The sequence below is a fragment of the Oncorhynchus mykiss genome, chromosome 26, assembly GCF_057628025.1.
Source record: "Oncorhynchus mykiss isolate SJ-2025 chromosome 26, ASM5762802v1, whole genome shotgun sequence".
NCBI lineage: Eukaryota > Metazoa > Chordata > Actinopteri > Salmoniformes > Salmonidae > Oncorhynchus > Oncorhynchus mykiss.
Genome location: NC_143047.1, coordinates 41,415,001 through 41,441,167, shown reverse-complemented (window position 1 = coordinate 41,441,167; position 26,167 = coordinate 41,415,001).

The window sequence follows — 26,167 nt, the reverse complement described above, 5'->3', positions numbered from 1 at the left end:
CATCCAACTCACATTTGAATTCAGTCATAGCCGCTAGCATTTCTTAATGACCCAAATCTAAAACTAGGCCAAATCAGGAAGTGCAGTCGCTCTTTATGTAGTGTCTGTGTGGCAGCGCTATGTGCTTCTACACAATGGTAAACACTGTCAGTTCAATACAGAAACTTCATCCATAATGTGGCTTCATCCCTCTCCCCTCCCCTCATCCCTCATCCCTCTCCATCAGGCCCTCAGACAGTATGCAATACTTCTTTATGACCAGTAGATGAGGATATAGTCGTGAGCTGGTTTACAAAGTTGTTGTAGGATGACTGACGCGATGGTTACATGTTGAATACATAGCAGGGCAAGAAAATTATCCCTTTGACACACTTATCAAGAGAGCATCCCTGGTCATCACTACTGCCTCTGGTCTGGCAGACTCACTAAACACAAATGCTTTGTTTGTAAACTATGTTTGAGTGTTGGAGTGTGCCCCTGGCTATCTGTAAAATAGAAATAAAAACTAGAAAATCTTGCAATCTGGTTTGCTTATTATAAGGAATTTGAAATGATGTATACTTTTACTTTTGATACTTTATTTTAGGAATTACATTTACTTTGGATACTTAAGTATATTTAAAACCAAATATTTTTAGACTTTTACTCTAGTAGTATTTTAGTGGGTGACTTTCACTTGAGTCATTTTCTATTAAGGTATCCTTACTTTTACTCAAGTATGAAGATTGGGTAGTTTTTCCACCACTGTCTTGAACCATGGTTACCAACCCATCCACTCTGTCCCCTACTCCAGAACCATGGTTACCAACCCATCCACTCTGTCCCCTACTCCAGAACCATAGTTACCAACCCATCCACTCTGTCCCCTACTCCAGAACCATGGTTACCAACCCTTCCACTCTGTCCCCTACTCCAGAACCATGGTTACCAACCCATCCACTCTATCCTCTACTCCAGCACCATGGTTACCAACCCATCCACTCTGTCCCCTACTCCAGAACCATGGTTACCAACCCATCCACTCTGTCCCCTACTCCAGAACCATGGTTACCAACCCATCCACTCTATCCCCTACTCCAGCACCATGGTTACCAACCCATCCACTCTGTCCCCTACTCCAGAACCATGGTTACCAACCCATCCACTCTGTCCCCTACTCCAGAACCATGGTTACCAACCCATCCACTCTGTCCCCTACTCCAGAACCATGGTTACCAACCCATCCACTCTATCCCCTACTCCAGAACCATGGTTACCAACCCATCCACTCTGTCCCCTACTCCAGAACCATGGTTACCAACCCATCCACTCTGTCCCCTACTCCAGAACCATGGTTACCAACCCATCCACTCTATCCCCTACTCCAGAACCATGGTTACCAACCCATCCACTCTGTCCCCTACTCCAGAACCATGGTTACCAACCCATCCACTCTGTCCCCTACTCCAGCACCATGGTTACCAACCCATCCACTCTGTCCCCTACTCCAGAACCATGGTTACCAACCCATCCACTCTATCCCCTACTCCAGAACCATGGTTACCAACCCATCCACTCTGTCCCCTACTCCAGAACCATGGTTACCAACCCATCCACTCTGTCCCCTACTCCAGCACCATGGTTACCAACCCATCCACTCTGTCCCCTACTCCAGAACCATGGTTACCAACCCATCCACTCTATCCCCTACTCCAGCACCATGGTTACCAACCCATCCACTCTGTCCCCTACTCCAGAACCATGGTTACCAACCCATCCACTCTGTCCCCTACTCCAGCACCATGGTTACCAACCCATCCACCCTATCCCCTACTCCAGAACCATGGTTACCAACCCATCCACTCTGTCCCCTACTCCAGAACCATGGTTACCAACCCATCCACTCTGTCCCCTTCTCCAGAACCATAGTTACCAACCCATCCACTCTGTCCCCTACTCCAGAACCATAGTTACCAACCCATCCACTCTGTCCCCTACTCCAGAACCATGGTTACCAACCCATCCACTCTATCCCCTACTCCTGAACCATGGTTACCAACCCATCCATTCTGTCCCCTTCTCCAGAACCATGGTTACCAACCCATCCACTCTATCCCCTACTCCAGCACCATGGTTACCAACCCATCCACTCTGTCCCCTTCTCCAGAACCATAGTTACCAACCCATCCACTCTGTCCCCTACTCCAGAACCATAGTTACCAACCCATCCACTCTGTCCCCTACTCCAGAACCATGGTTACCAACCCATCCACCCTATCCCCTACTCCTGAACCATGGTTACCAACCCATCCACTCTATTCTCTACTCCAGAACCATAGTTACCAACCCATCCACTCTATTCTCTACTCCAGAACCATAGTTACCAACCCATCCACTCTGTCCCCTACTCCAGAACCATAGTTACCAACCCATCCACTCTATCCCCTACTCCTGAACCATGGTTACCAACCCATCCACTCTATCCCCTACTCCAGAACCATGGTTACCAACCCATACATTCTATCCCCTACTCCAGAACCATGGTTACCAACCCATCCACTCTGTCCCCTACTCCAGAACCATGGTTACCAACCCATCCACTCTGTCCCCTACTCCAGAACCATGGTTACCAACCCATCCACTCTATTCTCTACTCCAGAACCATAGTTACCAACCCATCCACTCTGTCCCCTACTCCAGCACCATGGTTACCAACCCATCCACTCTATTCTCTACTCCAGCACCATGGTTACCAACCCATCCACCCTATCCCCTACTCCAGCACCATGGTTACCAACCCATCCACTCTATCCCCTACTCCAGAACCATGGTTACCAACCCATCCACTCTGTCCCCTACTCCAGCACCATGGTTACCAACCCATCCACTCTGTCCCCTACTCCAGAACCATGGTTACCAACCCATCCACTCTGCCCCCTACTCCAGCACCATGGTTACCAACCCATCCACTCTATCCCCTACTCCAGAACCATGGTTACCAACCCATACATTCTATCCCCTACTCCAGAACCATGGTTACCAACCCATCCACTCTATCCTCTAATCCAGCACCATGGTTACCAACCCATCCACCCTATCCCCTACTCCAGAACCATGGTTACCAACCCATCCACTCTATTCTCTACTCCAGAACCATAGTTACCAACCCATCCACTCTGTCCCCTACTCCAGCACCATGGTTACCAACCCATCCACTCTATCCCCTACTCCAGAACCATGGTTACCAACCCATCCACTCTTTCCTCTACTCCAGCACCATGGTTACCAACCCATCCACCCTATCCCCTACTCCAGAACCATGGTTACCAACCCATCCACTCTATTCTCTACTCCAGAACCATAGTTACCAACCCATCCACCCTATCCCCTACTCCAGCACCATGGTTACCAACCCATCCACTCTATCCCCTACTCCAGAACCATGGTTACCAACCCATCCATTCTATCCCCTACTCCAGCACCATGGTTACCAACACACCACCACTTAATAATGAGGAATGAAAGTCTCACTTGTGTTTTGTTATGACCTGGAATGACATGGCGAGTCATAATGATGATGTCATAATCAAGCTCAAAATAAAATCTAATAAAATCAAACACACATATTTAGCAGATGTTATTGCGGGTGTAGCGAAATGCTTGTAAATGTGGGGAAGCCTGGGTTGTAGTCGTTAGTCCAAACAGTTTCAAACAGTTGCATTTTGCTACGAAAACAAAAGTTTCTATTTTACAAAATCAGGTAGGTCCCTCCCCGTTTTGTTCCTTTTGCTTCTGTTTGAGAAAGGTTTTGTAACGGTGTGATGAATACACCCCTGGACAAAACCCTCGCTCACAGGAGCTGAAATTCAGTTCAGTACAGCCTTGCTACAGTAATCACACCCTGTTGTTGAATTGGACATTTTCTTGTTGCAATGCTGTATTTGGCCACTGGGGGTCGCTGTGGTTATATATTTCTATTGTAATTGTTTATATTTAGTGTTGTTGTTTATGTTCTTCCTATGATAGAGATAATCTTTACAACAACTAGTAGCACACCATAACCAGACCAATGTCAACCCGTATCTATGTGGCTGTAATAAACAAGAAATATAAGTGTCCTACATATTCCTGCTGGGGAGATGGCCAGCGTCTTCTGAATAGTTAACCTCTAAGGATTGGCCCCTTTAAAAAAAATGTTTTAGACTAAAATGACATACCTGTAGCTCAGGCCCTGAAGCAAGGATATGCATTTTATTGGTACCATTTGAAAGGAAACACTTTGAAGTTTGTGGAGAATATAACACATTACATCTGGTAAAAGATAATACGAAGAAAAATAAAAATATATTTTTTTGTATTTTTTTTTGTATTTTTTTCTGTACCATCATCTTTGAAATGCAAGAGAAAGGCCATAGTGTATTATTCCAGCCCAGGTGCAATTTAGATATCGGCCAGCAGTGTATGTGCAAAGTTTTTATCTGATCCAATGAACCATTGCATTTCTATGTTGTATCAAGACTGCCAAAATGTGCCTAATATGTTTATTAATAACTTTTCATGTATCAAAACTGTACACTCTTCTCAAACAATAACATGGCATTCTTTCACTGTAATAGATACTGTAAATTGAACAGTGCAGTTAAATTAACAATAATGTAAGCTTTCTGCCAATATCAGATATGTCTATGTTCTGGGAAATGTTCTTGTTACTACAACCTCATGCTAATCACATTAGCCTACGTTAGCTCAACTACGTTAGCTCGACCCACCAATATTGAAAAAGTTGTTGAAAGAACTTACTCTTAATAGCTCTGCCCTGCTATTTAATTCTGAAGGGATAGCTCATTCATCTTTTATGGTTTTTACTTCTGCAAGGGAGATGCTAAGAAGAAAGATTCACTTAGGTCTGAGTTTTTGACACAGTGTAATAGGAAATGCAGTTCTGTCTCTACCTCTCCCCTGGAGCAGAGTGAGCACAGCCTGTCCTCTCTGGACAGCCAGGTTTGTCTGTGACAACCGGTCTCTATAGCCAGACTGCTCACTGAGTCTGTACCTAGTCAGTGTTTTCCTCAGTTTCTATCAGTCATGGTGGTCAGATAGTCTGCCACCATGTTACTGTTTGTTTAGAGCTAAATAGCATTGATGTTTACTTAGATTTTTGGTGGTGTCTTTCCAAAAGGTGATATATTTTTAATTTTGCTTTCTGATGATGGTTGGGTGCTGAGTGCTGTTTTGAGGCTCTATGGGGTTGGTTTGGGTTAGTGAACTGAGCCTGAGAACCAGCTGGCTGAGTGCTGACCTGAGGCTCTATGGGGTTGGTTTGGGTTAGTGAACTGAGCCTCAGAACCAGCTGGCTGAGTGCTGTTTTGAGGCTCTATGGGGTTGGTTTGGGTTAGTGAACTGAGCCTCAGAACCAGCTGGCTGAGTGCTGTCCTGAGGCTCTATGGGGTTGGTTTGGGTTAATGAACTGAGCCTCAGAACCAGCTTGTTGAGTGCTGTCCTGAGAATCTATGGGGTTGGTTTGGGTTAGTGAACTGAGCCTGAGAACCAGCTGGCTGAGTGCTGTCCTGAGGCTCTATGGGGTTGGTTTGGGTTAGTGAACTGAGCCTCAGAACCAGCTGGCTGAGTGCTGTCCTGAGGCTCTATGGGGTTGGTTTGGGTTAATGAACTGAGCCTCAGAACCAGCTTGTTGAGTGCTGTCCTGAGAATCTATGGGGTTGGTTTGGGTTAGTGAACTGAGCCTGAGAACCAGCTGGCTGAGTGCTGTCCTGAGGCTCTATGGGGTTTGTTTGGGTTAGTGAACTAAGCCTCAGAACCAGCTGTCTGAGGGGACTCTTGTCTTGTTTCATCTCTTGACATTGTAGAGCTGTGTGATGGAATGTTTTGGGGTCACTTGTTTTTAGATGGTTGTAAAATGTGACGCCTCTTTTTTCTATTTGGATGAGGAGGGGGTAATGGCCCAATTCTGCTCTACATTCCTAATTTAGAGGTTTTCTTTGCACTTGCAACACAGTCTAGCAAAACTCTGCGTGCAGTATTTCTACTGGATGTTTGCCCCATTTGGTAAATTCATAATTAGAGAGGGACCTCTGAGCGGCAGGTAGCCTAGTGGTTAGAGTGTAAGACTTATAACCAAAAGTTTGCTAGATTGAATCCCTGAGCTGACAAGGTAAACATCTGTCGTTCTGCCCCTGAACAAGGCAGTTTATTTCACCTTTATTTAACCAGGTAGGCTAGTTGAGAACACCTTTATTTAACCAGGTAGGCTAGTTGAGAACAAGTTCTCATTTGCAACTGCGACCTGGCCAAGGTAAAGCAAAGCAGTTCGACACATACAACAACACAGAGTTACACATGGAATAAACAAGCATACAATCAATAATACAGTTGAAAAATCTATATACTGCATGTGCAAATGAGGTAGGATAAGAGAGGTAAGGCAATACATAGGCCATGGTGGCAAAGTAATTACAATATAGCAATTAAACACTGGAATGGTAGGATGTGCAGAAGATGAATGTGCAAGTTGAGATACTGCGGTGCAAAGGAGCAAGATAAATAAATAAATGCAGTATGGGGATGAGGAAGATTGGATGGGCTATTTACAGATGAGCTAATTACAAGTGCAGTGATCTGTGAGCTACTCTGACAGCTGGTGCTTAAAGCTAGTGAGGGAGGTAAGAGTCTCCAGCTTCAGAGATTTTTGCAGTTCGTTCCAGTCATTGGCAGCAGAGAACTGGAAAGAGAGGCGGCCAAAGGAAGAATTAGCTTTGGGGGTGACCAGTGAGATATACCTGCTGGAGGGCGTGCTATGGGTGGGTGCTGCTATGGTGAGCTGAGATAAGGCAGGGCTTTACCTAGCAGAAACTTGTAGATGACCTGGAGCCAGTGGGTTTGGCGACGAGTATGAAGCGAAGGCCAGCCAACGAGATCATACAGGTCGCAGTGGTGGGTAGTATATGGTACTGTGATAGACGGCATCCATTTTGTTGAGTAGAGTGTTGGAGGCTATTTTGTAAATGACATCGCCAAAGTTGAGGATCGGTAGGATGGTCAGTTTTACGAGGGTATGTTTGGGCAGCATGAGAGAAGGATGCTTTGTTGCGAAATAGGAAGCCGATTCTAGATTTAATTTTGGATTGCAGATGTTTAATGTGAGTCTGGAATGAGAGTTTACAGTCTAACCAGACACCTATGTATTTGTAGTTGTCCACATATTCTAAGTCAGAACCGTCCAGAGTAGTGATGCTGGACGGGCGAGCAGGTGCAGGCAGCGATCGGTTGAAGAGCATGCATTTAGTTTTACTTGCATTTAAGAGCAGTTGGAGGCCACGGAAGGAGTGTTGTATGGCATTGAAGCTCATCTGGAGGTTAGTTAACACAGTGTCCAAAGAAGGGCCAGAGAAGGGCCAGAGGTATACAAAATGTCGTCTGCGTAGAGGTGGATCAGAGACTCAACAGCACGAGAGTGACATCATTGATGTATACAGAAAAGAGAGTCGTCCCGAGAATTGAATCCTGTGGCACCCCCATAGAGACTGCCAGAGGTCCGGACAACAGGCCCTCCGATTTTACATACTGAAATCTATCGGAGAAGTAGTTGGTGAACCAGGCGAGGCAATCATTTGAGAAACCAAGGCTGTTGAGTCTGCCAATAAGAATGTTGTGATTGACAGAGTCGAAAGCCTTAGCCAGGTCGATGAATACGGCTGCACAGTAATGTCTCTTATCGATGGCGGTTATGATATCGTTTAGGACCTTGAGCGTGGCTGAGGTGCACTCATGACCAGCTCTGAAACCAGAATGCATAGCGGAGAAGGTACGGTGAGATTAGAAATGGTCGGTAATCTGTTTGTTAACTTGGCTTTCAAAGACATTAGAAAGACCGGGTAGAATAGATATAGGCCTGTAGCAGTTTGGGTCTAGAGTGTCTCCCCCTTTGAAGAGGGGGATGACCGCGGCAGCATTCCAATCTATGGGAATCTCAGATGATACTGAAGAGAGGTTGAACAGGCTAGTAATAGGGGTTGCAATAATTTCGGCAGATAATTTCAGAAAGAGAGGGTCCAGATTGTCTAGCCCGGCTGATTTGTAGGGGTCCAGATTTTGCAGCTCTTTCAGAACAGAAGGAGAAATGGGGAGGCTTGGGCGGGTTGCTGTGGAGGGTGCCTGGCAGTTGACCGGGGTAGGGGTAGCCAGGTGGAAAGCATGGCCAGCCGTAGAAAAATGCTTATTGAAATTCTCAATTATTGTGGATTTATCGGTAGTGACAGTGTTTCCTAGCCTCAGTGCAGTGGGCAGCTGGGAGGAGGTTCTCTTATTCTCCATAGACTTTACAGTGTCCCAGAACTTTTTTGAGTTTGTACTACAGGATGCAAATTTCTGCTTGAAAAAGCTAGCCTAAGCTTTCCTAACTGCCTGTGTATGTTGGTTCCTAACTTCCCTAAAAAGTTGCATATCACAGGGGATATTCGATGCTAATGCAGAACGCCACAGGATGTTTTTGTGCTGGTCAAGGGCAGACAGGTCTGGAGTGAGCCAAGGGCTATATCTATTCCTAGTTCAAAATTTTTTGAATGGAGCATGCTTATTTAAGATGGTGAGGAAGTCACTTTAAAGAATAACCATGTATGCTCTACTGACGGGATGAGGTCAATGTCATTCCAGGATACCCCGGCTAAGTCAATTAGAAAGAACTGTTCGCAGAAGTGTTTTAGGGAGCGTTTGACAGTGATGAGGGGTGGTCGTTTGACCGCAGACCCATTACGGATGCAGGCAATGAGGCAGTGATCACGGAGGTCTTGGTTGAAAACAGCAGAGGTGTATTTGGAGGGCGAGTTAGTTAGGATGATATCTATGAGGGTGCCCGTGTTTACGGATTTGGGGTAGTACCTGGTAGTACCTGATATCATTGATCATTTGTGTGAGATTGAGGGCCTCAAGCTTAGATTGTAGGATGGCCGGGGTGTTAAGCATGTCCCAGTTTAGGTCACCTAGCAGCACGAGCTCAGAAGATAGATGGGGGGCAATCAATTCACATATGGTGTCCAGGGCACAGCTGGCGGCAGAGGGTGGTCTATAGCAAGCGGCAACGGTGAGAGACTTGTTTCTGGAAAGGTGAATTTTTAGAAGTAGAAGCTCAAATTGTTTTGGTACAGACCTGGATATTAAGATAGAACTCTGCAGGCTATCTCTGCAGTAGATTGCAACACCGCCCCCTTTAGCAGTTCTATCTTGTTGGAAAATGTTATAGTTAGGGATGGAAATTTCAGGGTTTTTGGTGGTTTTCCTAAACCAGGATTCAGACATGGCAAAGACATCCGGGTTGGCAAAATGTGCTAAAGCAGTGAATAAAGCAACTTAGGGAGTAGGCTTCTAATGTTAACATGCAAGAAACCAAGGCTTTTACGGTTACAGAAGTCACCAAATGAGAGCACCTGGGGAGTAGGAGTGGAGCTAGGCATTGCAGGACCTGGATTAACCTCTACATCACCAGAAGAACAGAGGAGAAGTAGGATAAAGGTACTGCTAAATGCTATAGGAACTGGCCGTCTAGCACGTTCGGAACAGAGAGTATAAGGAGCAGGTTTCTGGGAATGATAGCATAGATGAAAGGCATAGTGTACAGACAAAGGTAAGGTGGGATGTGAGTACATTGGAGGTAAACTAAGGCATTGAGTAATGAAGAGAGAGATATAGTCTCTAGAGACGTTTAAACCAGGTGATGCCATCGCATATGTGGGATGTGGAACAACATGGTTGGTTAAGGCATATTGAGCAGGGCTATAGGCTCTACATTGAAATAAGACAGTAATCACTAACCAGGACAATAATGGCATATTGATATTAGGGAGAGGCATGCATAGCCAAGTGATTGTATGGGTCCAGTGAGTGGTTGGGCTGGCTGGGGACATGGCGATTCAAACAGTTATCAGGCCGGGGATAGCAAGCAAGCTGTTAGCAGGCCGGGGCTAGCAAGCTAGCATAAGGGCCTTAGAGGGACGTCGCGATGGGGGAAAAGTCTGTTTTTGCCTCCTCGTGCGGTGACGTCGACAGACCAGTCGTGGAATTAGTAGGGTTCCAAGTAGCAGAGGGGTCCAAGTCTAATTGGCGAAATGGGTATAGTGGTCCAAGAAACTGGCCGGTGGATCAGCTAACTGCCCAATATGCTATAGATAGCTAGCAGGCCGTGGTCAGCAGAATGGGCCTTCAGGGGATGTCGCACCTATATATATATATATATATATATATATATATATATATATCTTTCTCTCATCTATCTCTCCCTCTCTGAGGGGTTGAGTCTGAGGGGATGAGCCTCAAGACCAGGAATGGTCAACTCTGGTTCTCGGGGGCCTATATCCTGGGTTTTGTTTTTGACACACTAACATCAGTTACTGATTTAGATGGTGATTGTAGAGTTGGCTTCGCCTGCGCTAGTGCGGCCCGCTGGCCCATGAAACACAGGGGTCCAGTTAAACCAATCCTAATACAGCATACAGTTACCTCCACAACAGGACGTTCCACTCTAAAATGTTCTAAAACATTCAGAACATTTCAGCGCTCCTAGACGTAACCCCTCCAACTCCTTCCCTCTCTCCCCAGGAGATGACTGCACCCTTCCTGACTCACTGGTTGCCACTGTAGAGCTAATGAAGGAAAATGAGTGTGCTTCAGTTTCCACTGCTGTGCACCACCGCAGCCTGAGGCCTATTTAATGATGCTGGTTGTTTAAAAGCTTTATCACAAAGGTTGTGGAGGCGGGCCCAAGCCAGTGGATGGAGTGTTTGTGTGCTTGATCAATAACATGACTCCAGCCGAGAGACGAGCACGCTGTTTCTGTGTCCACGGCTCCCTCTCTTTTACTCTCTCTCTCTCTCTCTCTCTCTCTCTCTCTCTCTCTCTCTCTCTCTCTCTCTCTCTCTCTCCTCTCTCTCCTCTCTCTCTCTCTCTCTCTCTCTCTCTCTCTCTCTCTCTCTCTCTCTGATTGTCTCATTTCATCTCTCTCTCAGTTCAGTTGATTCAAAGGGCTAACCTTAAGCCTAAACATTACACTCACAAGTGTTTCAAAGGAATATAGACATTTCAAATGTCATGTTATGGCTATGTACAGATTTATAACAATGTGCAAATGGTTAAAGTACCAAAGGGAAAATAAATAAACATAAATATGGGTTGTATTTACAATGGTGTTTGTTCTTCACTGGTAGCCCTTTTCTTGTGGCAACAGGTCACACATTCTTGCTGCTGTGATGTCAGACTGTGTGGTATTTCACCTAATAGATATGGGAGTTTATCAAAATTAGATTTGTGTGTCTGTGTGATCTGAGGGGAATATGTGTCTCTAATATGGTCATACATTTGGTAGGAGATGAACATAGCATGTCTTCTCTTGAGAGTCAGATCTGCCTACGGGCTCCGTGGAGTTTGTGAACAGAGCCCCAGGACCAGCTTGTTTAGGGGACTCTTCTCCAGGGCCCTCATTTATCAATGTTGCATAGAAAAGCTTCTAAATGAACGTGTACGAAGAAAATGTATGATGTTCGCAAGCACAAAAAGTTGGTATTTATCAATTGCTCGTACACTTGATTTACACACACCTGTAAGTAATGTGTCTTGATAAATCAGACACGTTCTAAAACACTGTGCTAGTGCACGTGAAGCCTCATTTACATAAAGAACCGCCCTAAATGACCATTTATGGTCACAAACCTTCCCTTTAAAGCTGCAAGAAATGTCACTATTTTCTGTCCGCCAACATGGAGATATCAAAGAAGACAAAGAAAAAAACACTTTTTGGACGCAGAAATATAACTTTAGGTCACCGAAGTGGAAGCAAAACAAGTCGTACTTTTTTTGGAGCCCTCAGCAATGTCTTGACAAAAAATACATATTTATTTGGTTAGCAGGTTAGAGCTGTCTTAGATTCTGTCTCATCTGAGTGCAGAACAGTACATGAAATAAAAAATAAATGGTTTGATTTGAAAACATATGCAAAAAAATAACAATTACGTGATACACAAAATGGATATAAGTGCAACAGGAGGAGGACAGAGTGACTCTTCACTGTCTGCTATAGACCAGAGCACTGGCAGCACAACTGGAGAGACCTCAGACACACCAACTGATGGTGATACCGAAGACCCTCTCCCAGACCCTGAAGGACTACCAGACACACCAACTGATGGTGATACCGAGGACCCTCTCCCAGACCCTGAAGGACTACCAGACACACCAACTGATGGTGATACCGAGGACCCTCTCCCAGACCCTGAAGGACTACCAGACAAACCAACTGATGGTGATACCGAGGACCCTCTCCCAGACCCTGAAGGACTACCAGACACACCAACTGATTGTGATAGCGAGGACCCTCTCCCAGACCCTGAAGGAATACCAGACACACCAACTGATGGTGATACTGAGGACCCTCTCCCAGACCCTGAAGGACTACCAGACACACCAATTGATGGTGATACTGAGGACCCTCTCCCAGACTCTGAAGGAATACCAGACACACCAACTGATGGTGATACTGAGGACCCTCTCCCAGACCCTGAAGGACTACCAGACACACCAACTGATGGTGATACTGAGGACCCTCTCCCAGACCCTGAAGGACTACCAGACACACCAACTGATGGTGATACTGAGGACCCTCTCCCAGACCCTGAAGGACTACCAGACACACCAACTGATGGTGATACTGAGGACCCTCTCCCAGACCCTGAAGGACTACCAGACACACCAACTGATGGTGATACTGAGGACTCTCTCCCAGACCCTGAAGGACTACCAGACACACCAACTGATGGTGATACTGAGGACCCTCTCCCAGACCCTGAAGGAATACCAGACACACCAACTGATGGTGATACTGAGGACCCTCTCCCAGACCCTGAAGGACTACCAGACACACCAACTGATGGTAAGTCAAGCTTTATTTTCGCAACAATTTTCATGGACCACATTTCATGGACCACATCTAAATATTTTTTTCTTTGCAATAAATATAACAAATATATATAACAAAATGAATATAACAACAATAACAAAACATGAAATCGTGACAGATGTGGGTGATTTGCCTGATCCTTCATCCCCAGGCCTACAAGAAGGGTGTCCTCTTTGGTCGAGTGCTTCAGCTCAGGACTGACGCAGTCCTGAAACAACAAGAAGAGATCAACACAACAATTATTGGACTCAAACAGCAGCTGGAAGTGTCACGTCCTGACCGTAGTTCGTTTTTTATGTCTCTATTTTAGTTTGGTCAGGGCGTGAGTTGGGGTGGGCATTCTATGTTTTGTGTTCTATGTTTTCTATTTCTATTTGTTTGGCCTGGTATGGCAGCTGGCAATCGTTGTCTCTGATTGAGAACCATACTTAGGCAGCCTGTTTTCCCACTATGGGTTGTGGGTAGTTGTTTTCTGTTTAGTGTTTTTGTTGCACCTTGCAGAACTGGTCGTTTGTCGGTTTGTTGTTTTTGTTCCAGTATTCATCTTTATTAAAATGTATTGTGAATACGTACCACGCTGCACTTTGGTCCTCTTCTCCTTCTCCCAAAGACAATCGTTACAGGAGGATGTATGCAACGGCCTGAACGAGATACATCAATCGTTGAAAGAACTTGTTGATTGTGTCAAACATGTGAGACATTAAATTCTGGTGGAATGTGAATGTGTTTTCCTTGTCGATTTGATTACAATATTTGGAAGAACAGATACCGAGAACCGTTGTATGATATTGACTCTTGTCCTCAGTGCCAGGGCTATGGGTGGTGGGAAGCACTCCCTGTCAGACATGGGCTCATCAGTCTGGGTGGATCATTCAGTGGAATGCCAGTTTTGATTGCAATGTTGTGGATCACACTGCAAGACTTGACAATGTAGCAAACCTAAAAAGGAACTTGCACATTGTATTACATTCATGTAATGGAGACTGAAGAATGTAATTTCAGAGGTAAACCTTTCCAGGCTGGTATTCCAGTGTGCCTCCTGTCCCATACAGGCACAACATCCTTTCAGCAGGCCTATGGTGCGCTCCACTGTTGTTCTGGTGCGTGCATGGGCTTGGTTGTACTTTGCCTCTTGTTGGTTTGAAATGAAATAATGCCATGAAGGACTGCCGGCAATATTCGGCTCCTGGTTGGTTATGAAACGCCAGTCCGATCCGCAATCTCCCGTTGGAATGTTCTAGTGGATAAAAGTCCCAGGGTGGAGAGGACTTGGGTTTGCACTGGGATGGCGTTTGTGCGTTTCGTCTCCCTTTCTAAAACTGGAGAGAGTTGGTTGCAGAGATACAATAAAATATGCCTTGGAAAACAAAATAAGCCAAGCGTCGCTCTCAGAAAAACAATCTGCACGCTCGTTGAAAACACGTTCCCTGCGTAATGCAGCTTGTGCCAGATCCTCCAGCAATGGAACATTTGTCATTTTGGACAAGTCACAACGCCTCAGTGTTGCCTTTTATATTATTTGACTGGTTTAACTCAACTGCCACCAACCTTACATTCCACTCTCTTTCTGAGTAACTTTATTATTCAATTAGGCTTAAATGGTTTCATGTTTATGAATTCGATAGTATACTGAGAAAACTATTAGTAGCTTAAGTGTCTATAAAATAAATGCATGAATAAACTATTAATGTATTCAATGTTTTCTTCGTAGTTTATGATTTGGTCCAGTATGCCAATCCTTTCTCCATTTGGTGGATGGTATTTCACTAACAGATTGACTTTTCTACCACAAGGTGTTGTGGGTTACGCACAGTCAGAGGTGTGCTTCAATTTACCCACATTCTCAAGTATAAGTACAAATGGATAAATCCAAACACTTTGCTTAGAAATGATCTCACGCACGGTTTACGGACATTTCTGCTCGTACGCAACATTGATAAATGAGGGCCCAGGTTTATCTCTCTGTAGGTGATGGCTTTGTTATGGAAGGTGTCGTGTCTTTGGCTATGCCGGATTAAGTGATATGATATGCTATTCTATAAAATAATTTCTCTGTAAATAATATTACCTGATTAAATTAATCATGTAATTAACTAGAAAGTCGGGGCACCACAAAATAATGTTTATAGAGCTGTTATCTTCCGAATAAACTCTTAAAGACCTGGTAATCTTTTACATCAATAGCAGTCGATATTTAATCGTCACCTTGTTTCAGTCTCATCTGAAAGTTGTCAATTCTTGGTTATCTTCACGAACAAGTTGAATCAGCAATACAAAACTTTGCTTTAAATATTTATTTACTAAATACCTAAATAATCACACAGAATTACATAAACACAGATCAGGACCATACATTGATTACTAATTATGTCTTACAAGAAAACGTCCCTGGGGGACGGAACCTGTATGACGGCTGTTTACACAGAGGGAGTTGGGCTTGAATGAAAGCGCGGGAAGACTGAAGAACAAAGGGAGAAGCTATGCTATCGTAACATCTTATACATTCTATATAACCGCCCATTTGGAAAAGGAAAATGCAATAAATATTTACTCTGAGCTGTGCTGAAATAGGTTGGTTGTAGATGGAAGGCTGTGTTCCTTGTCCTTTGAAGAGTGTCTCTGGTGGTAAACTGGATACGTTGTAGTATCGTCGTTGTGTGGTAGACTGGGTACCCTGTCCGTCCTTTCCTAGCCCACGTTTACAGTGGCCGCTGCTAACTCAACGGCTAGGGGGTATCACTTCTGGAGTGAATAAGAGTTCAAAGTTCATACCAAGTTGCCATACTTTTAGCTCATGCTATATTCTGGCTGGTATTGTAGAAATTCATCCTTTCTACGTGTTGATCATCATCTTTACGTAAAAATTCGATGCTAATTTCATTAGGTTATTATCTGAGCCCTTTCAACATGGGGGACTGTCGTCCTCGGAACACAAAGTTACATTTTCGTCAACGGCTTTATATAGGAGGGGAGAGAAGGGCGTGTTTCATAGTTTATTTGCACAACAATTCCATGTAAATCTGATAACTATAATGTGTAGACTTTCCAAGATACAGTTTATGTCATCCTATCATTAGTAAGAATGTCTCAGACACCAACTAATCTGGCATCATATTCATTAAGTACCAATGCATATTTTCAACAGGTTGGATTAACGAAACATGGTTCCTTTCCCCCCACCTTTTGATGTAGCCAGACTCTATATGTTTAACAAAGGCTTTTCAAGAGTCCTTCTGTAGAGTCAAGAGAGAGGAAAGGGAGAAAGGTATTTATGTAGGGGGGGGGGGGGGGTCATAAACCTCACCCACAGGCCAATGTCACGACAAAGGTTTGAGAATCACTTCCTTTTAGGTGGTTGTAAAATTTAACGTCTCTTTTCTGGATTTGGATACTTAGTGGATATCGGCCTAATTCTGCTCTGCATGTATCATTTGGTGTTTCAGGTTGTACACTGAGGATGTTTCGGAGGATGTTTTTGCAGAATTCTGCATGTGTAGTCTCAATTTGGTGTTTGTCCCATTTTGTGTATTCTTGGTTGGTTAGCGGATCCCAGACCTCACACCGATAAAGGGCTATGGGTTCCATAACTGATTCAAGTATTTTTAGTCAGATCCTATTTGGAATGTCAAATTTTATGTTCCTTTTGATGGCGTAAAAGGTCCTTTTTGCTTTGTCTGTCAGATCAAGTTACCTTTGGCGCTGATGTTTAGGCCAAGGCAGATATCGTTTTTTTGTGTTCTCTAGGGCAACGGTGTCTAGGTGGAATTTGTATTTGTGTTCCTGCCAACTGGACCTTTTTTGGAACACCATTATTTTTGTCTTAATGAGATTTACTGTCAGGGCCCAGGTCTGACAGAGTCTGTGCAGAAAATCTAGGTGCTGCTGTAGGCCCTCCTTGGATGGGGACAGAAGCACCAGATCATCAGCAAACAGTAGACATTTGAATTCAGTCTAGAGTCTAGAGTGAGGCCGGATGCCAAATTGAGTCTAAAGCTTATTTAAAAAAAAATCAACAACGCATATGAAGAGTTTGCCTTTGTTTTGGTTTGTTTGTTAATTAGGGTGTGAAGGGTGAATATGTGGTCTGTCGCACTGTAATTTGGTAAAAGGCCAATTTGACATTTGCATAGTACATTGTTTTCACTGAGGAAATGTACGCATCTGCTGTCTATGATAATGCAGACGAATTTCCCAAGGTTGCTGTTGACGCATATCCCACGGTAGATATTGGGGTCAAATTTGTCTCCAATTTTGTATATTGGGGTGATTAGTTCTTGGTTCAAATATTGGGGAAGATGAGGATGAGGTTAAATAGTTTAAGTATAGCTAATTGGAATGTGTGGTCTGTGTATTTTATCATTTAATTTAGGATGGTTTGGAGGGTTTGTATTTGGTCCTGTAGTTCATTCCATGTAATTGGAGAATCCAGTGGGTTCTGGGAGTCTTTAATAGGTGATGCTAAGCTTTGTATTTGATCAAGTATATGTTTTTGCTGTTTGTACTTTGTTATAGGGCCAACAAGATTGGAGAAGTGGTTCATCCATAAATCTCCATTTTGAATAGATAACTCTTTCCCAGAAGAGATTATATTCTATGGATTCTTACATTTCTGACGTGCTGTTCCTTCTTTTTCCGTAGTGTATTTCCGTATTGTTTTAGTGATTCACCATAGTAAGCCTTTCTGGATCTCCATGTTTTTGGTTGGATAGGTTTCTCAATTTCTTTCTCAGGTTTTTACATTCTTCATCAAACCATATGTCATTGTTTTAATTGTTTTATTTGATAGAGCAGCTGAGAGGTCAAATATACTGTTTAGGTTTTCTACTGCCGAGTTTACACCTTCACTATTACAGTGAATGTTTTGTCCAGGACGTTGTCTGAAAGGGATTTCATTTGTTGTTGCCTAATTGTTTTTTGGTAGGTTTCTAGATTACTTTTCTTCCACCTATAAATGTCTTAATATTGTGTTGTTCTTTTGGCATTCATGCCTCATGATTGAGTATTGCTCCGTTCAAATGGACTTTGATTTTGCTTTGATCTGAAAGGGGTGTCAGTGGGCTGACTGTGAACGCTCTGAGAGACTCTGGGTTGAAGTCACTGATAAAGTAATCTACAGTAATACTGCCAAGGGATGAGTTGTGACCCGTTTTTGTTGGTTGTTTTGTCATAGTTGTGTCTTGGGGGGCTTATTTGGGAGGAAATACTGTTACCTTCAGGTAGGTCCCCTGTGTGCTGAGAGTGTCAGGTTCTTGTCCAGTTCTGGCATCTAGGTCTCTCTCTCTCTCTCTCTCTCTCTCTCTCTCTCTCTCTCTCTCTCTCTCTCTCTCTCTCTCTCTCTCTCTCTCTCTCTCTTATTTATATATATATATATATATATATATATATATATATATCTGGTTAAAGGTTACTACAGGTTCCTTTGAGCTGAGGCCATATTAGGAACACAGTCAAATCAGACAATGAGAGTGATGGAACATCTCTGAGCCTTACTTGCCATGAATGAAAGATTTTCTGCGTCTACGATAGGAAACAAATACAATTATTTCAGAGCACTAGGCCTCTCGATTAATTGTAATATCCTGCAAATGTTTCATTTTGTTTGGAAAATACTGAGACATGCAGTCTGACACCATACATACTGTAAATGCTTACAGGGTGTTTGTGGTCTGTTTCAATGCTATTTATTGTGGTTTGATGTTGATTGTCTATGATTATTTTGGTGAGTTTGCTACTCTTCATGACCTCGTTTTGTTTACTGTGTGTGTGTGTGTGTGTGTGTGTGAGAGAGAGAGAGAGAGAGAGAGGAAGACCTCTCTCAGTATATATATCAGTAGTTTATCTCTCTAGGTTTCTTCCTAGGTTTTGGCCTTTCACCGTGCTTCTACACCTGCATTGCTTGCTGTTTGGGGTTTTAGGCTGGGTTTCTGTACAGCACTTTGAGATATCAGCTGATGTACGAAGGGCTATATAAATACATTTGATTTTGAAGAGAGAGAGAGAGAGAGAGGGGGAGAGAGAAATTGGGAGGAAGTTACAATAGATGCATTTGAAAGCACAGACATTTTGTAGTTTAATCTTTGTTGATTGGCAGCCAGGGTAGAAAATCCAGAATGTTGGGGAGATATAAGCTTTAGTACATGCATAATAAGAGTTTTAGCAGCAGTGTCTATGTAGAGAGACTTTAGTACATGCATAATAAGAGTTTTAGCAGCAGTGTCTATGTAGAGAGACTTTAAAGTCTAATGAAACGGAACCAACTGACTGAACAGCCGACTGAACTCTGGACGCCACTGAACATTAGAGCGTGTAACTAATCTAACCCATCATGCTCTTCTTGAAGAGAGCAGACAGTCAGGGCAGAGGGACTCACCATCACGACCATACGTCCACAGATATGACCAAATAAGGGCATAACGTGAAAGTAACTATGTCTTGGTCCCATGTGACCTGGTGGTTTCTGCTGACGGGGGTGAAATATTGATGTGGAATAAATTCCCCTCTAATTATCACAGCTGAATTAATAGGGAAGTGTTTAATTATCCCAAGTTTTCCTTTCGGAATGAGGGAGGTTTTGATCTGAGCCATATGGCTGCTCTCTGATGTGTTCCGGTTCACACACTCTTAAATATGAACTACTTTAGACTCCCACACTCTCTCCTTCCCCTCTCTCTCTCTCTCTCTCTCTCTCTCTCTCTCTCCCCCCTCTTGCTCCTTCCCCCTCACCTCTCTTTAGCTCTCTCTCCTTCCCTCCTCTCCCCCCTCTCTCTCTCTCCTTCCCTCCTCTCTCTCCTATTCCCCCACTCCCTAGGTAAAACATGACAATCAGGTATTTAATTGATAACAAGCTATATGATGGAAACTGTAAATTATTTTATTTAGCGGTGTGCCAGTGAGACCAGTAGATGATTGCAGAGCCTATCTCCTGTTTCTGTAGTGTGAGGCAGTCTGATGATCCAGTACTCCCACTGGACAGGACACTAGTCTATCTCCTGTTTCTGTAGTGTGAGGCAGTCTGATGATCCAGTACTCCCTCTGGACAGGACACTAGTCTATCTCCTGTTTTTGTAAGGTGAGGCAGTCTGATGATCCAGTACTCCCCCTGGACATGACACTAGTCTATCTCCTGTTTCTGTAGTGTGAGGCAGTCTGATGATCCAGTACTCCCTCTGGACAGGACACTAGTCTATCTCCTGTTTTTGTAAGGTGAGGCAGTCTGATGATCCAGTACTCCCCCTGGACATGACACTAGCCTATCTCCTGTTTCTGTAGTGTGAGGCAGTCTGATGTACCAGTACTCCCCCTGGACAGGACACTAGCCTATCTCCTGTTTCTGTGGTGTGAGGCAGTCTGATGTACCAGTACTCCCCCTGGACAGGACACTAGTCTATCTCCTGTTTCTGTAGCGTGAGGCAGCTTGATGTACCAGTACACCCCCTGGACAGGACACTAGTCTATTGCAGGGCCTTACCTCCAATCTATCTCCTTAATGCAGATTGCCAAGTGGAGACGCATCAGGGCCCATTTTTACAGTCTTTGGTATGAACTCACAACCTTCCAATCTATCTCCTTAATACTGGTATGAACTCAACCTTCCAATCTATCTCCTTAATGCTGGTATGAACTCACAACCTTCCAATCTATCTCCTTAATGCTGGTATGAACTCACAACCTTCCAATCTATCTCCTTAATGCTGGTATGAACTCACAACCTTCCAATCTCTCTCCTTAATACTGGTATGAACTCACAACCTTCCAATCTATCTCCTTAATGCTGGTATGAACTCACAGGGCAGGCACTCTAACCACAAGGCCCCTGAGTTGCTCAGTTGACTGTTTCATGCTTGTATACTCTCAGTGTTGTTCTCCAACGTGTGTGTCCTTCCTTGTGTGTGTCCTTCCTTGTGTGTGTGTGTGTGCTTCCTTGTGTGTTTGTGCTTCCTTGTGTATGTGTGCTTCCTTGTGTGTGTGCGTGTGTGCTTCCTTGTGTGTGTGTGCCTCCTGATGTGTGTGTCCTTCCTTGTGTGTGTGTTCTTCTTTGTGTGTGTGTTTCCTTGTGTGTGTGTGTGTTCTTCCTTGTGTGTGTGTGTGCCTCCTTGTGTGTGTGTGTGTGTGCCTCCTTGTGTGCGTGTGTGTCCTACCTTGTGTGTGTGTGTGCTTGTTTGTTTGTGTGTGTTTTTCTTTGTGTGTGTGTGTGCGTGTGTGCTTCCTTGTGTGTGTGTGTGTGTGCCTCCTTGTGTGTGTATGTCCTTCCTTGTGTGTGTGTGTCTGCTTCTTTTTGTGTGTTTGTGTGTGTGTGTGTGTGTGCTTCTTTGTGTGTGTGTGTCCTATAGTTCTGGGGCGAGAAAGGGACAGAAATGGCACAGGTGAGAACAGGAAAACCCTGGCATATGTACTGACAACACAAAGCTGACAGGCTTTGACCTTCTGCCCCTGGTGTGTGTGTGTGTGTGTCTGTGTCTCTTCTCAGCACCTTGAGGTTGAGCTCTTTAGTCAGGAACAGAAGCTACCAGGTGCCTGGAGGCTACAGCGATATGCTCAGGGACTGAGGGCCATTGAGGGTAAAGTTGCCAGTAACTACAGCCATGTCTGTCTGAGGTTGGCTGTAGGAGGACTCTTCGGCAGATGAGCATAGGCCCTGTCGTGGTCCACTTTGGTTCTCAGCCTTTGGTTTCTGGCTTTGTGCCTGGAAGGAACTGTCAGTTGAGACGTCAGCCATTTTGGAAGCTGTATAGTAGTACTTCATCACACCGCTCACCGATTGGCCCCCTGTTTTCACATTCCTAGGTTGAGGTTGCAAACAAGTGAATCAGAGTTGGACAGGTTATAGCTACACAGATGACTATCAGCTTCAAATATATACATAAAACATGACTGAAATAAATCCCCAGAAGCCCACCGTACACCTGACACGTGCCTATACCAAAATATACAGAGCACGATGATTGTAGTCAGTATGTTGTGTGTTTGCCGTAACATTTAACTTAACATCCCTCTAAATGAATCGTTGAACGTCTCTCCCTCCAGAGCGAGGATCTGGGGTCATAAATAACAGAGCTTATTGGTGGGCGGAACGTTGTGATGGCGGATAGCGGTGCCAAGATAGTGCATATGTCCCTTTATGAGCGACGTGCGGATCTGATTGATGCGCTCATCCAAAAACAATCTGCCTCGCTGTCTCCGCCTCATCAGACAGGAAGGAGCGGGACGAGACTGACTGAGACGGACAGGCGGGCCAACAAGCCCAGGATTTATGAGTTGGGCTGTGAGTGGACGGGACGGCAGCAGGGAGATACTACGGGAGTTGAAAATAAACACCAGGTGGTTTCAAATACATCCACAGTAAAAACAGAACAGATGGGTTTCAAATACATCCACAGTAAATACTAAACGGATGGGTTCTAAATACATCCACAGTAAAAACAGAACAGATGGGTTTCAAATACATCCACAGTAAAAACAGAACAGATGGGTTTCAAATACATCCACAGTAAATACAAACTGATGGGTTTCAAATACATCCACAGTAAAAACAGAACAGATGGGTTTCAAATACATCCACAGTAAAAACAGAACAGATGGGTTTCAAATACATCCACAATAAATACAAAACGGATGGGTTTTAAGGTTTTAAATACATCCACAGTAAATAAAAAAACTAATTGGTTATAAATATGCATGTGTGGGTGTAGCGCACATGTTCGCATGTAACACACACACACGTGACACACGTAACACACGTAACACACACACACGTAACACACACACACACAACACACGTGAATGTATACAAATCAAATCAAAACCAAATATATTTATATAGCTCTTCTTACAACAGCTGATATATCAAAGTGCTGTTCAGAAACCCAGCCTAAAACCCCAAACAGCAAGCAAGGCAGGTGTAGAAGCACCGTGTCTAGGAAAAACTCCCTAGAAAGGCCAAAACCTAGGTTGAAACCTAGAGAGGATCCAGGCTTTGAGGGGTGGCCAGTCCTCTTCTGGCTGTGTCGGGTGGAGATTATAGCAGAACATGGCCAAGATGTTCAAATGTTCATAAATGACCAGCATGGTCAAATAATAGTAATCCCAGTGAACAGGCCAGGGTTCCATAGCCGCAGGCAGAACAGTTGAAACTGGAGCAGCAGCACGGCCAGGTGGACTGGGGTACAACAAGGCGTCATCATGCCAGGTAGTCCAGGGGCATGGTCCTAGGGCTCAGGTCTTCTGAGAGAGAGAAAGCAAGAGAGAAAGAGATAATTAGAGAGAGCATACTTAAATTCACACAGGACACTGGATAAGACAGGAGAAATACTCCAGATATAACAGACTGACCCTAGCTCCCCGACACATAAACTACTGCAGCATAAATACTGGAGGTTGAGACAGGATGGGTCAGGAGACATTGTGGCCCCATCTGATGATTCCCCCGGACAGGGCCTAATACAGTGCCTTGCGAAAGTATTCGGCCCCCTTGAACTTTGCGACCTTTTGCCACATTTCAGGCTTCAAACAAAGATATAAAACTGTATTTTTTTGTGAAGAATCAACAACAAGTGGGACACAATCATGAAGTGGAACGACATTTATTGGATATTTCAAACTTTTTTAACAAATCAAAAACTGAAAAATTGGGCGTGCAAAATTATTCAGCCCCTTTACTTTCAGTGCAGCAAACTTTCTCCAGAAGTTCAGTGAGGATCTCTGAATGATCCAATGTTGACCTAAATGACTAATGATGATAAATACAATCCACCTGTGTGTAATCAAGTCTCCGTATAAATGCACCTGCACTGTGATAGTCTCAGAGGTCCGTTAAAAGCGCAGAGAGCATCATGAAGAACAAGGAACACACCAGGCAGGTCCGAGATACTGTTGTGAAGAAGTTTAAAGCCGGATTTGGATACAAAACGATTTCCCAAGCTTTAAACATCCCAAGGAGCACTGTGCAAGCGATAATATTGAAATGGAAGGAGTATCAGACCACTGCAAATCTACCAAGACCTGGCCGTCCCTCTAAACTTTCAGCTCATACAAGGAGAAGACTGATCAGAGATGCAGCCAAGAGGCCCATGATCACTCTGGATGAACTGCAGAGATCTACAGCTGAGGTGGGAGACTCTGTCCATAGGACAACAATCAGTCGTATATTGCACATATCTGGCCTTTATGGAAGAGTGGCAAGAAGAAAGCCATTTCTTAAAGATATCCATAAAAAGCTCATCACCCTGACCACACCATCCCCACTGTCAAACATGGTGGTGGCAGCATCATGGTTTGGGCCTGCTTTTCTACAGCAGGGACATGGAAGATGGTTAAAATTGATGGGAAGATGGATGGAGGCAAATACAGGACCATTCTGGAAGAATGGATGGAGTCTGCAAAAGACCTGAGACTGGGACGGAGATTTGTCTTCCAACAAGACAATGATCCAAAACATAAAGCAACACTTCAATGGAATGGTTAAAAAATAAACATATCCAGGTGTTAGAATGGTCAAGTCAAAGTCCAGACCTGAATCCAATTGAGAATCTGTGGAAAGAACTGAAAACTGCTGTTCACAAATGCTCTCCATCCAACCTCACTGAGCTCGAGCTGTTTTGCAAGGAGGAATGGGAAAAAATGTCAGTCTCTTGATGTGCAAAACTGATAGAGACATACCCCAAGCGACTTACAGCTGTAATCGCAGCAAAAGGTGGCGCTACAAAGTATTAACTTAAGGGGGCTGAATAATTTTGCACGCCCAATTTTTCAGTTTTTGATTTGTTAAAAAAGTTTGAAATATCCAATAAATGTCGTTCCACTTCATGATTGTGTCCCACTTGTTGTTGATTCTTCACAAAAAAATACAGTTTTATATCTTCATGTTTGAAGCCTGAAATGTGGCAAAAGGTCGCAAAGTTCAAGGGGGCCGAATACTTTCGCAAGGCACTGTAGGCAGGATATAACCCCACCAACTTTGCCAAAGCACAGCCCCCACACCACTAGAGGGATATCTTCAACCACCAACTTACCATCCTGAGACAAGGCTGAGTATAGCCCACAAAGATCTCTGCCACTGCACAACCCAAGGGGGGGCGCCAACCCAGACTGGAAGCCCAGGTCAGTGACTCAACCCACTCAAGTGACGCACCCCTCCTAGGGACGGCATGGAGGAGCACCAGTAAGCCAGTAACCCCTGTAATCGGGTTAGAGGCAGAGAATCCCAGTGGAGAGAGCGGAACCGGCCAGACAGAGACAGCAAGGGCTGTTCGTTGCTCCAGTGCCATTCCGTTCACCTTCACACTCCTGGGCCAGACTACACTCAATCAAAGGACCTACTGAAGAGATTAGTTTTCAATAAAGAATCAAAGGTTAGACTGAGTGTGCATCTCTCTCATGGGTAGGCAGACCATTCCATAAAAATAGAGCTCTATAGGAGAAAGCCCTGCCTCCAGCTGTTTGCTTAGAATTTCTAGGGACAATTAGGAGGCCTGCGTCTTGTGACCGTAGCGTACGTGTAGGTATGTACGGCAGGACCAAATCGGAAAGATAGGTAGGAGCAAGCCCATGTAATGCTTTGAAGGTTAGCAATAAAACCTTGAAATCAGCCCTTACCTTAACAGGAAGCCAGTGTAGGGAGGCTAGCACTGGAGTAATATGAGCAAATTGTTTGGCTCTAGTAAAAATTATAGAAGACGTGTTAAACTGAAGTTTATTTAGTGCTTTATCTGGGTAGCCGGAAAGTAGAGCATTGCAGTAGTCTAACCTAGAAGTAACAAAAGCATGGATACATTTTTCTGCATAATTTTTTGACAGTACATTTCTGATTTTTTCAATGTTATGTAAATGTGAAAAAAGCTGTCCTTGAAATAGTCTTATTGTATGTTCGTCAAAAGAGAGATCAGGGTCCAGAGTAAGACCGAGGTCCTTCACAGTTTTATTTGAGACGACTGTACAATCATCCATATTAATTGTCAGATTCAACAGAAGATCTCTTTGTTTCTTGGGACCTAGAACAAGCATCTCTGTTTTGTCCGAGTTTAAAAGTAGAAAGTTTGAAGCCATCCACTTCCTTACGTCTGAAACACAGGCTTCTAGCAATTTTGGGGATTCACCATGTTTCATTGAAATGTACAGCTGTGTGTCATCCGCATAGCAGTGAAAGTTAACATTATGTTTTCGAATGACATCCCCAAGAAGTAAAATATATAGTGAAAACAATAGTGGTTCTAAGACAGAACCTTGAGGAACACCGAA